Consider the following 12573-nt stretch of genomic DNA (forward strand, 5'->3'; position numbering starts at 1 on the left):
CAGAATATGTGCATAGAGATAAAGGGTAAAAACATACAGCTTGGCTCGGGGACGACAAACAGAGAGGTGTGAACCAACTGAAACAATTACGCATATGCGTAACATTTAAAATACGCATGTTCATCCGTTTTCTTGTTTTTTTTAGTTGTCAGAAATGCGAATAGCTATGGACAGAACATATAGATACAGTAGATAGTGGACTCTAGTGCCCAAAATACAATTTTAGTCCATTGAGGACTTTCACCATTTTGAAGTAGTCAGCTGGGTGGAACTTCCTGTGGGCTAAGGAACGATCATGTCATTTCATCCAGGTCATCAAGCGGGATCAGCCAATGAATTATCCTCGTGAGCAAACATTCCATAACTACAGGTGGCAGTAAATCACCAACCTTTGCTTTATACATGTTCAAACAACACACTCCAACTCATAGAAGTAGTAGAAGAAATTGGACTACTTCAAAATCTATAGCAATGGAGCTGCCCATGCTCTGCTGAAGCCATAATGGGACAGATACAATGTTGCATCCTCTAACTATCTCCATGGGACAGAACCATACCCCCTTTTCTGTGAAAATTCAAACACTATTTATTTATGAAGGTAAAATAGTGCCTTAAGTGTACAAGCATGTAAAGTATGATTTGCACATGTAACATATGAGTTGCACCTATATAATCAGTTTTGTAGTTGCAAAAAAATATTTGCAAACATTTAACTTATTTTGAGAATAAATGCAAGAACACTTGCAAACATGCAGGTTCACATGCAAATAAATTAAATAACATTTGCAAGCATGGAACTAAATTTGAAAACTAATGCAACTCATTTACTAAACTTGCGAATGGTGAATATTCTTCTGTGAATTAAAACTACATTAGCCGATGTTGAATCTGTGCGCAGCTTCATTAAATAGTACCCGTAAAACACCAGTCTCAACATCATCATTGAAGAGGCGACTCCGGGATGCTGGCCTTCTAGGCAGAGTTGCAAAGAAAAGGCCATATCTCAGACTTGCCAATAAAAATAAAATATTGAGATGGGCAAAAGAACACAGACACTGGACAGAGGAACTCTGCCTAGAAGGCCAGCATCCCGGAGTCGCCTCTTCACTGTTGACATTGAGACTGGTGTTTTGTGGGTTCTATTTAATGAAGCTGCCAGTTGAGGACTTGGGAGGCGTCTGTTTCTCAAACTTGACACTTTAATGTACTTGTCCTCTTGCTCATTTGTGCACCAGGGCCTCCCACTCTGGTTAGAACCAGTTTGCGCTGTTCTGTGAAGAGAGTAGTACACAGAGTTGTACAAGATCTTCAAATTCTTGGGAATTTCTCACATAGCCTTAATTTCTCTGAACAACAATAGACTGATGAGTTTCAGAAGAAAGTTATTTGTTTCTGGCCATTTTGAGCCTGTAATCAAACACACACATGCTGATGCTCCAGATACTCAACTAGTCTAAAGAAGGCCAGTTTTATTGCTTCTTTAATCAGAACAACAGTTTTCAGCTGTGCTAACATAATGGCAAAAGGGCTTTCGAATGATCAATAAGCCTTTTAAAATTATGAAATTGGATTAGCTAACACACCGTGCCATTGAAACACAGGAGTGATGGTTGCTGATAATGGGCCTCTGTATGCCTATGTAGATATTCCATTAAATATCTTATTTCAAAAACAAGGGCATTTCTAAGTGACACCAAACTTTGGAACAGTGTTGGAAATTCCAAATTGTTTTCATAGTCAACTTAGACATAGCAGTGACACACACACGTAACCCACCAGACATGCCACCAAGGGTATTGTGCAGTACCAGTCAAAAGTTGACACACCTACTCATTCCAGGATTTTTCTTTATTTCTACTATTTTCTACATTGTATAATAATAGTGAAGACATCAACACTATGAACTAACTCATATGGAATCATGTAGTAACCAAAAATGTGTTAAACAAATCAAAATATATTTTATATTTGAGATTCTTCAAAGTATGCTATTCTCTGTGATACAGGCGATTGAGCAGCCATTGCGAACCAACAAGATCACTCGGCAGATCTATGAACATTCCGTCTTCATCAAGGCCATGCCCGGAATCATCATGGGGGAATCCAGCCCTTCGGCTGCATCTTCATCCAGCTCTTCTTCATCAACAGGATCTGGTAAGAACAAGGGTCAAGTCTGCAACTCAACCATGAGCCTGAATTAGCCTAGTGGTGCTTGTATAATGATTCATAAAGAAACAAGTAATTCATTGATTATTAGATTGTAAATGTTAATTACACATTACCAAATACGTAAATAACTAATACTTTATTTGAACCCATGTCAAAAGCAAGGAGACTGAATTTGATTTATTGTTGAGTATTTTCTCAACATTTTATCTCACCAGATGTACTACATGTTTGGGTTCCTGTTCCTGGTGTTCATCATTTTCCTCATCACCTGCTCCAAGGCTGTCATCCTGCTGTGCTACTTCCTCTCGTGTGCAGAGGTGGGTGGAGCCATGCATATATGGATCTGGCATCACAATAATGGTATACTGTGCTCTCTCTCTCTCTTTGTATGTAAATGCATTATGTAATATTTGTAAAACGGAATCCTAACGTTTCCAGTTTGCCAGATTATCTGTGCCATTATGTTTAGCTACCAAAAGTGAAGTCTTTGTGTCAACAGTAAATCTATTTTAGTTTCATGAAAACATTCTAAATGATGCAAATGTTTCTTTCTCATATGACTTAATTTATCTCTGCTCATCGATCCAAGCACTTAGATGTCACTACAGTGTCAAAAAATGTATTGAGCCGAACCTAAAGAGTGGCTTATGTTTTGTATAGGACTCACTGGTGGTGGCATTCCTTCCTGATCAGGCTATTCATGGCAGTCAACCTGTTTGTTTACGACTTGCACTACTTCTCCAAGCTGCAACCACTACCATCCTCTACTTTACCATGATCATGGTGCTCATTTTCTTCCTCTTCACAAGGGAGTCAACAACAGTTCCACACTACGCAAGGCTAGACTCTCTAACAGGTTTAAGTAGAGGCGCTCAGACACATTTCATCTTAACGAACAGTGCTGGAGCTTTTGGCAGAGTCATCGGCCGTTTCCAGCCACTCGTCTCAATAGGAATTTTATCTGCCTTTAAGAAATGGAAATGTGTGGTGCTGTAATAGCGAGCTGAGACAGTTGAAAATATTGATGGGAGGCCTCCCGGGTGGCGCAGTGGTTAAGGGCGCTGTACTGCAGCGCCAGCTGTGCCATCAGAGTCCTGGGTTCGTGCCCAGGCTCTGTCGTAACCGGCCGCGACCGGGAGCCCGGGTTAGGGAGGGCTTGGTCGGTAGGGGTGTCCTTGTCTCATCGCGCACCAGCGACTCCTGTGGCGGGCTGGGCGCAGTGTACGCTAGCCAAGGTGGCCAGGTGCACGGTGTTTCCTCCGGCGCATTGGTGCGGCTGGCTTCCGGGTTGGATGTGCGCTGTGTTAAAGAAGCAGCGGCTTGGTTGGTTGTGTATCGGAGGACGCATGACTTTCAACCTTCGTCTCTCCCGAGCCCGTACGGGAGTTGTAGCGATGAGACAAGATAGTAGCTACTACAACAATTGGATACCACGAAATTGGGGAGAAAAAGGGCTAAAATTCAACAAAAAAAAAAAAAAAAAAAAGAAAATATTGATGGGATATTTTAGTTGTGTGCTCCTGAAGTGCTGTTAAAATCATCCTAGAGTGGAGATGAAACACCTGTTGTGTTTAATGGGCTGATGTGGGTAATACTAATACAGAGATAATACATTTACTGCATCTACATCTACATCTACTCTTTACTGCATTTTGCCATTATGTAAAAAAGTTCTTCAATGCCCTTAAATCTGTAGTTTAAAACCTTTAGGGGGCAGCATTTTCACTTTTGGATGAATAGCGTGCCCAGAGTCCCAGATGCTAATACAGTGCCTTGTGAAAGTATTCGGCCCCCTTGAACTTTGCGACCTTTTGCCACATTTCAGGCTTCAAACATAAAGATATAAAACTGTATTTTTTTGTGAAGAATCAACAACAAGTGGGACACAATCATGAAGTGGAACGACATTTATTGGATATTTCAAACTTTTTTAACAAATCAAAAACTGAAAAATTGGGCGTGCAAAATTATTCAGCCCCCTTAAGTTAATACTTTGTAGCGCCACCTTTTGCTGCGATTACAGCTGTAAGTCGCTTGGGGTATGTCTATCAGTTTTGCACATCGAGAGACTGACATTTTTTCCCATTCCTCCTTGCAAAACAGCTCGAACTCAGTGAGGTTGGATGGAGAGCATTTGTGAACAGCAGTTTTCAGTTCTTTCCACAGATTCTCGATTGGATTCAGGTCTGGACTTTGACTTGGCCATTCTAACACCTGGATATGTTTATTTTTGAACCATTCCATTGTAGATTTTGCTTTATGTTTTGGATCATTGTCTTGTTGGAAGACAAATCTCCGTCCCAGTCTCAGGTCTTTTGCAGACTCGATCAGATTTTCTTCCAGAATGGTCCTGTATTTGGCTCCATCCATCTTCCCATCAATTTTAACCATCTTCCCTGTCCCTGCTGAAGAAAAGCAGGCCCAAACCATGATGCTGCCACCACCATGTTTGACAGTGGGGATGGTGTGTTCAGCTGTGTTGCTTTTACGCCAAACATAACGTTTTGCATTGTTGCCAAAAAGTTCAATTTTGGTTTCATCTGACCAGAGCACCTTCTTCCACATGTTTGGTGTGTCTCCCAGGTGGCTTGTGGCAAACTTTAAACGACACTTTTTATGGATATCTTTAAGAAATGGCTTTCTTCTTGCCACTCTTCCATAAAGGCCAGATTTGTGCAATATACGACTGATTGTTGTCCTATGGACAGAGTCTCCCACCTCAGCTGTAGATCTCTGCAGTTCATCCAGAGTGATCATGGGCCTCTTGGCTGCATCTCTGATCAGTCTTCTCCTTGTATGATCTGAAAGTTTAGAGGGACTGCCAGGTCTTGGTAGATTTGCAGTGGTCTGATACTCCTTCCATTTCAATATTATCGCTTGCACAGTGCTCCTTGGGATATTTAAAGCTTGGGAAATCTTTTTGTATCCAAATCCGGCTTTAAACTTCTTCACAACAGTATCTCGGACCTGCCTGGTGTGTTCCTTGTTCTTTATGATGCTCTCTGCGCTTTTAACGGACCTCTGAGACTATCACAGTGCAGGTGCATTTATACGGAGACTTGATTACACACAGGTGAATTGTATTTATCATCATTAGTCATTTAGGTCAACATTGGATCATTCAGAGATCCTCACTGAACTTCTGGAGAGAGTTTGCTGCACTGAAAGTAAAGGGGCTGAATAATTTTGCACGCCCAATTTTTCAGTTTTTGATTTGTTAAAAAAGTTTGAAATATCCAATAAATGTCATTCCACTTCATGATTGTGTCCCACTTGTTGTTGATTCTTCACAAAAAAATACAGTTTTATATCTTTATGTTTGAAGCCTGGAATGTGGCAAAAGGTCGCAAAGTTCAAGGGGGCCGAATACTTTCGCAAGGCACTGTATATGCATAATATTATTAGTATTGGATAGAAAACACTCCGAAGTTTCTAAAACTGTTTGAATGATGTCTGTGACTATAACAGAACTCATATGGCAGGCGAAAACCTGAGAAGAATCCAACCAGGAAGTGGGAAATCTGAGGTTTGTAGTTTTTCAAAGCTTGGCCTACCGAATACACAGTGTCTATGGAGTCAAGTTACACTTCCTACGGCTTCCACTAGATGTCAACCGTCTTTAGAAACTTGTTTGAGGATTCTACTATAAAGGAGGGACTCATGAGACCTGTTTGAGTCAGTGGTCTGGCAGAGTGCCTTGGTCTCATGACGCGTGGTCACGAGAGAGTTAGCTCTCGTTCCAATGCTTTTCTTCAGACATTGGAATTCTCCGGTTGGAACCTTATTGAGGATTTATGTTAAAAACATTCTAAAGATTGATTCCATACATCGTTTGACTTGTTTCTATGACCTGTAATGGAACTTTTTGTCTGGATGAAGTGCCTGCGCCTCATGAAGATGGGCTGAAGACGCTAACAACAAGTGGCTATTTGGACATAAATTATTGACTTTATGGAACAAATCAGTCATTTACTGTCAAACTGGGATTCCTGGGAGTGCCTTATGAAGATCATCAAAGGTAAGTGAATATTTATAGTATTATTTCTAACTTCTGTTGACTCCAACATGGCGGATATTTCTCTGGCTGGATTGGGCTCTGAGCGCCGTTCTCAGATTATGCTTTTTCCGTAAAGTTTAAAAAAAAATCTGACACGGCAGTTGCATTAAGGAGAAGTCTATCTTTAATTCTGTGAATAACACTTGTATCTTTTATCAATGTTTGAGTATTTCTGCAAAATCACCAGATGTTTTGGAATCAAAACATTACTGCACGTAACGCGCCAATGTAAACTGAGATTTTTGGATATAAATATGCACATTATCGAACAAAACATACATGTATTGTGTAACATGATGTCCTATGAGTGTCATCTGATGAAGATCATCAAAGGTTAGTGATACATTTTTATCTATATTTCTGCTTTTTGTGACTTCTATCTTTGGCTGGAAAAATGGCTGTGTTTTTTTGACTTGGCGGTGAGCTAACATATTCATATGCTGTGCTTTAGCTTTAAAGCATTTTTGAAATCGGACACGATGGGTAGATGAACAAGAAGTTTCTTTCATTTGCTGTATTGGACTTGTTAGTGTGTTACATATTTCAAAAAAATATTTTTGAATTTCGCTCGCTGCCTTTTCAGCAGAATGTTGTCGAGGGGTTCCGCTAGCAGAACGCCTGCCCAAGAAAGGTTAAAGCATGGTTCGATATTGACATTTAGCGAGCTAATCAAGATAGAATCTGAGAGATCTCACCTTTTACGTATCTCTGTAGCAGTTAGCTCTCATTTTGTCTGGACACTGCATCAGCCAGATGAAGCAACTGCACATTTAATCTTCTTCCCCATCCCTTCTTGTCTTGAATCTACAGGGAGCAAGCCTGTTCTCCTCAAAACATTATTCACAAGCTAGCTAACATTAGCCAACTTGAGCAGAGATCTCAGCTTGCTAACTATCAAAGCCAACCAACTTCACATCAAATATACATAGAGCAAATAATTTTCTAAAGTAATTTTAGTCTCAACCAAATTACAAGTGCATAGCTTTATCTATTCCTCTGTTACACAATTTAATAACCACTAGATACAGGCTAACCAGAAAAGCTCTAATGCTAACTAGTTAGCAAGCCATGTAATGTCAATAGAAAAGAGGCTAGTTAGATAGCTAGCTAGCATTAGCTTTGTAGTGGTTGTGCTATGTGGAAACACTCATTTTAATTATTCCCTTCATCTTCTTCACACCGACGCCTTGTTGTAGCTTTCAAATTCTCTGAATAGCATTTAGCTAGCTACAAATGTTTACAATTTGATCCATATTTAGCACAGTGGGAAGTGTGCTTCCAGACCAGAACCCTGTGAAACGTGAGAGCTTGTTCCAGAATGACAACACCTCACCTGATTGGTCAGAAGAAAAAGCCCTGTCCAACAGAGCTTGTATATTTCTCTGCTGCTTGGTGGCAGAATTTGTTTTTACAACTGCAAAACTTTTGCCTGAGGTTAATTGCTAAATTAGTGCCAAAACTCTGGGCGCACAGATTCGACATCAGCAAATTTAGTTTGAATTCACAGAGGAATATTCACCAGTCAGTAAATTTAATTTAGTAAATTTAGTAAACATTCATTCTCAAATTCAGCTGCATGCTTGAAAATCTTATTGAATTTATTCACATATCAACTGACATGTTTGCAAGTGTTGTATTTATTCACACATCATGTTATGTGCTTGCAAGTGTTGTTGCATTTACTCTCAAAATAAATTGTTTTTTTTTGCAACTACAAAACAGATTGTATAGGTGCAACTAATATTTTACATGTGCAGGTCATGCTTTACATCAGGGATGGGAAACTGGCAGCCCACCTTTAGTCTGGGTCTCAATTTACTGTTGAGAGTTAAAATAATAGAATACACAATTCAAAATTTGATTGTGCATCAGCAATCACTCAATTAGCAATTTATTTTTAGATTGGTAAATTAGTCTAGCGGACAGCTATCTGAACTTGTAGTAAGCATGGTCGAATTACAGACCGGTGGGGCCCATTGATCATCAGTTATCATATTAAAAACGGCAAACATTTTGCCTCCACCCTACCGCAAAAATGTGTAGAGTTGCAGACCCACGAGCCACTGTGGCCCCTCATGATGAGTTCCGTTTTATTGTGGCCCCCACCCCCATCAAAATTGCCTATCTCTGCTTGACATGCTTGTACACTTAAGGCACTATTTTACCTTCATATCATTCTTTCAAGGAACCAGTTCTCTGGCAAAAAAACGAAATTGATCTGAAACACTGCTTAAAGGCCTACCTAACAAAGATTAAAGATCTTGATACTAATTACATAGCTATTACACAATAATGGAGACAGTATGAAGCCTGCAGTACGTAGCCTTCTCACACTTAATATTTCATTTGTAGAGTAATACGTGTTGAGTTTCAGCACTTTCTCAAACACTCTGGAAAAAATTTAATGACATATCAAATGGCTGGACTGAGGCATTTAGACTGTGTCTAGATGGAGCCACAAGGGGTCAGTAGTTGTACATTTATGAGCTCGCAGACAATGCCATTGCAGATACCCCTTTAGCGTTTTCATTCAGTCTTGTGAGTGGCATATATTATACTTTCTGCATATTTATAGCTTTTTGCTGTAGATTGATGTTGAAAACAGTTTGTGGAAGGACTAACATTACGTTGCTCTTAAATCTATGTATTTTTACGTTGTAGTTACATAAACAGATAGTGTAATTTGCCTACACATTGTGTAGAAGTCTAGATTTATGTGTTCTTGTCCTCTTTATTTTACATGTTTTAAGTGCCACTATCTGTAAATTTGACATTTTCTCTCAAATGAATTGTCCACTCAATAACATCTAGAAGACACAAAAGTGAGACACGCTTTGTTGGAATCCTGAGAATGTGGCATGAACCAACCCAATAGAAACACGTTTTGCTAAATGAATTTCACTGATCCCATAGTATAGACCAAGGGTCCCTACCCAACCCTGTATCTCACTGGCACCTTGATTCAAGCCTGTCCATTAGCTCAATTGCATATCATATCTGTGAAGATAAGATTACTGTACACTACTAGTCACCCAGATATATTCCAGTTAAAAGTCTATAGGCAGACTACATCAGAAGAAGTTCTCTGGTACAGTAAACTGTGTTTGTGGTAATTAGAACATGTAATGTGCAATCTTGACTGACTCAATCATATGCAGTATTAAATCAGTGCCTCCATGGCAGACTTTCAATAGTCTTCTGTCCTGTAAAAATGATGCGCAAAGCTAAGCAGATAACTGCGGAACTATTAAGATACTTGTTTACTGATAGAGTTTATAAAGATGATCAGAATCAGCTGCAGACTTTGAGTATTAATGTCCCCAGACTACATGAATCATAGACTTCTATTAAATATCATATACAGTGCCTTTGGAAGTATTCAGACCCTTTGACTTTTTCCACATTTTGTTATGTGCAGCCTTATTCTAATTTTTTTTTTTTTAAATCCTCAGCAATCTGCACACAATACCCCATAATGACAAAGTGAAAAGAGGTTGTTAGACATTTTTGCAAATGTATTAAAAATAAAAAACTGAAATACTGTCTTGGCCTGAATGCCAAGCGTCATGTCTGAAGGAAACCTGGCACCATCCCTACTGTGAAGCATGGTGGTGGCAGCATCATGCTGTGTGGATGTTTTTCAGCGGCAGGGACTGGGAGACTAGTCAGGATCGAAGGAAAGATGAACGGAGAAAAGTAGAGAGATCCTTGATGAAAACCTGTTCCACAGCACTCGGGACCTCAGACTGGGGCGAAGGTTCACCTTCCAACAGGACAACGACCCTAAGCACACAGCCAAGACAATGCAAGAGTGGCTTCAGGACAAGTTTCTGAATGTCCTTGAATGGCCCAGCCAGAGCCCGGATTTGAACCCGATTGAACATCTCTGGAGAGAACAGAAAATAGCTGTGCAGGGATGCTCCCCATCCAACCTGACAGAGCTTGAGAGATGAACCCAATTGAACATCTTTAGAGAGACCTGAAAATAGCTGTGCAGGGACGCTCCTGAGAGCTTGAAAGAATCTGCTGAGAAGATTGGGAGAAACTCCCCAAATACAGGTGTGCCAAGCTTGTAGCATCATACCCAAGAAGAATCAAGGCTGTAATCACTGCCAAAGGTGCTTCAGCAAAGTACTGAGTAAAGGGTCTGAATACTTATGTACAGTTGATGTTGGAAGTTTACATACACCTTAGCCAAATACATTTAATCTCAGTTTCACAATTCCTGACATTTAATCCTAGTAAAAATTCCCTGTTTTAGGTCAGTTAGGATCACCACTTTATTTTAAGAATGTGAAATGTCAGAGAATGATTTATTTCAGCTTTTAATTCTTTCATCACATTCCCAGTGGGTCAGACGTGTACATACACTAAATTAGTATTTGGTAGCATTGCCTTTAAAAATTGTTTAACTTTGGTCAAATGTTTCGGATAGATAGCCTTTCACAAGCTTCCAACAATAAATTGGGTGAATTCTGGCCTATTCCTACTGACAGAGCTGGTGTAACTGAGTCAGGTTTGTAGGCCTCCATGCTAGCACACGCTTTTTCAGTTATGCCCACAAATGTTCTATAGGATTGAGGTCAGGGCTTTGTGATGGCCACTTCAACACCTTGACTTTGTTGTCCTTAAGCCATTTTGCCACAACTTTGGAAGTATGCTTGGGGTCATTGTCCATTTGGAAGACCCATTTGCGACCAAGCTTTAACCTCCTGACTGATGTCTTGAGATGTTGCTTCAATATATCCACATAATTGTCCTGCCTCATGATGCCATCTATTTTGTGAAGTGCACCAGTCCCTCCTGCAGCAAAGCACCCCCACAACATGATGCTGCCAACCCTGTGCTTCACGGTTGGGATGGTGTTCTTTGACTTGCAAGCCTCCCCCTTTTCCTCCAAACATAATGATGGTCATTATGGCCAAACAGTTCTATTTTTGTTTCATCAGACCAGAGGACATTTCTCCAAAAAGTACGATCTTTGTTCCCATGTGCAGTTACAAGCGGTAATCTGGCTTTTTTATGGCGGTTTTGGAGCAGTGGCTTCTTCCTTGCAGAGTGGCCTTTCAGGTTATGTCGATATAGGACTCGTTTTACTGTGGACATAGATGCTTTTGTATCTGTTCCCTCCAGCATCTTCACAAGGTCCTTTACAGTTGTTCTGGGATTGATCTGCACTTTTCGCACCAAAGTACGTTCATCTCTAGGAGAAAGAACGCGTCTCCTACCTGAGCGGTATGACGGCTGAGTGGTCCCATGGTGTTTATACTTGCGTACTATTGTTTGTACCGATGAACGTGGTACCTTCAGGCATCTGGAAATTGCTCCCAAGGATTTAACCAGACCTGTGGAGGTCTACAAATTTGTTTCTGAGGTCTTGTCCGATTTCTTTTGATTTTCCCATGGTGTCAAGCAAAGAGGCACTGAGTTTGAAGGTAGGCCTTGAAATACATCCACAGGTACACCTCCAATTGACTCAAATTATGTCAATTAGCCTATCAGAAGCTTCTAAAGCCAAGACATCATTTTCTGGAATTTTTCAAGCTGTTTAAAAGGCACAGTCAACTTAGTGTATGTAAACTTCTGACCCACTGGAATTGTGATACAGTGAGTTATAAGTGAAATAATTTGTCTGTAAACAATTGTTGGAAAAATTACTTGTGTCATGCACAAAGTAGATGTCCTAACTGACTTGCCAAACTATAGTTTGTTAACGAGACATTTGTGGAGTGGTTGAAAAACGAGTTTCTGACTCCAACCTAAGTGTATGTTGACTTCAGACTTCAACTGTATGTACTTTGACAAACTAACTAACAAATCCATTGAGATGAATAATAGCTTGTGATAATCATATCTAATGTGGATCATCAGTAGGATAAGTATCAGTGCATCCATTTCATTACTTTATTTTTATTTTAGCAAAAATGTCTAATAAAATGTTTTTACTTTGTCATTATGGGGGTATTGTTTGTAGATTAATGAGGAATAAAAACAATTTAATACATTTTACAATAACGCTGTAGCATAACAAGATGTCAAGTCAAGGAGTCTGAATACTTTCCGAAGGCACTGTAAATAAATGATTATAAATAAGCAAACATCTAAATACACAATGAAGAACGAACAAGCTTTTTCAAATGTGCTCTTTTAGCCTGAATAATGTTTTTAATAGATATTATTTTGTTACTCTGTGTTTAGGCTATATTCTGCCATGAAAGAACAATGCATTGACAAGAGCACTGCCACACACTGTATAGAATGTCTGGTTGGGATAATAGGTGTTTCAAAATACAGAAAATAAATAGTTAATACCAGATAACTTTTTCATATACCTGATAGTCACCATA

This window comes from Oncorhynchus mykiss, chromosome 2 (assembly GCF_057628025.1).
Source record: "Oncorhynchus mykiss isolate SJ-2025 chromosome 2, ASM5762802v1, whole genome shotgun sequence".
Taxonomy (NCBI): Eukaryota; Metazoa; Chordata; class Actinopteri; order Salmoniformes; family Salmonidae; genus Oncorhynchus; species Oncorhynchus mykiss.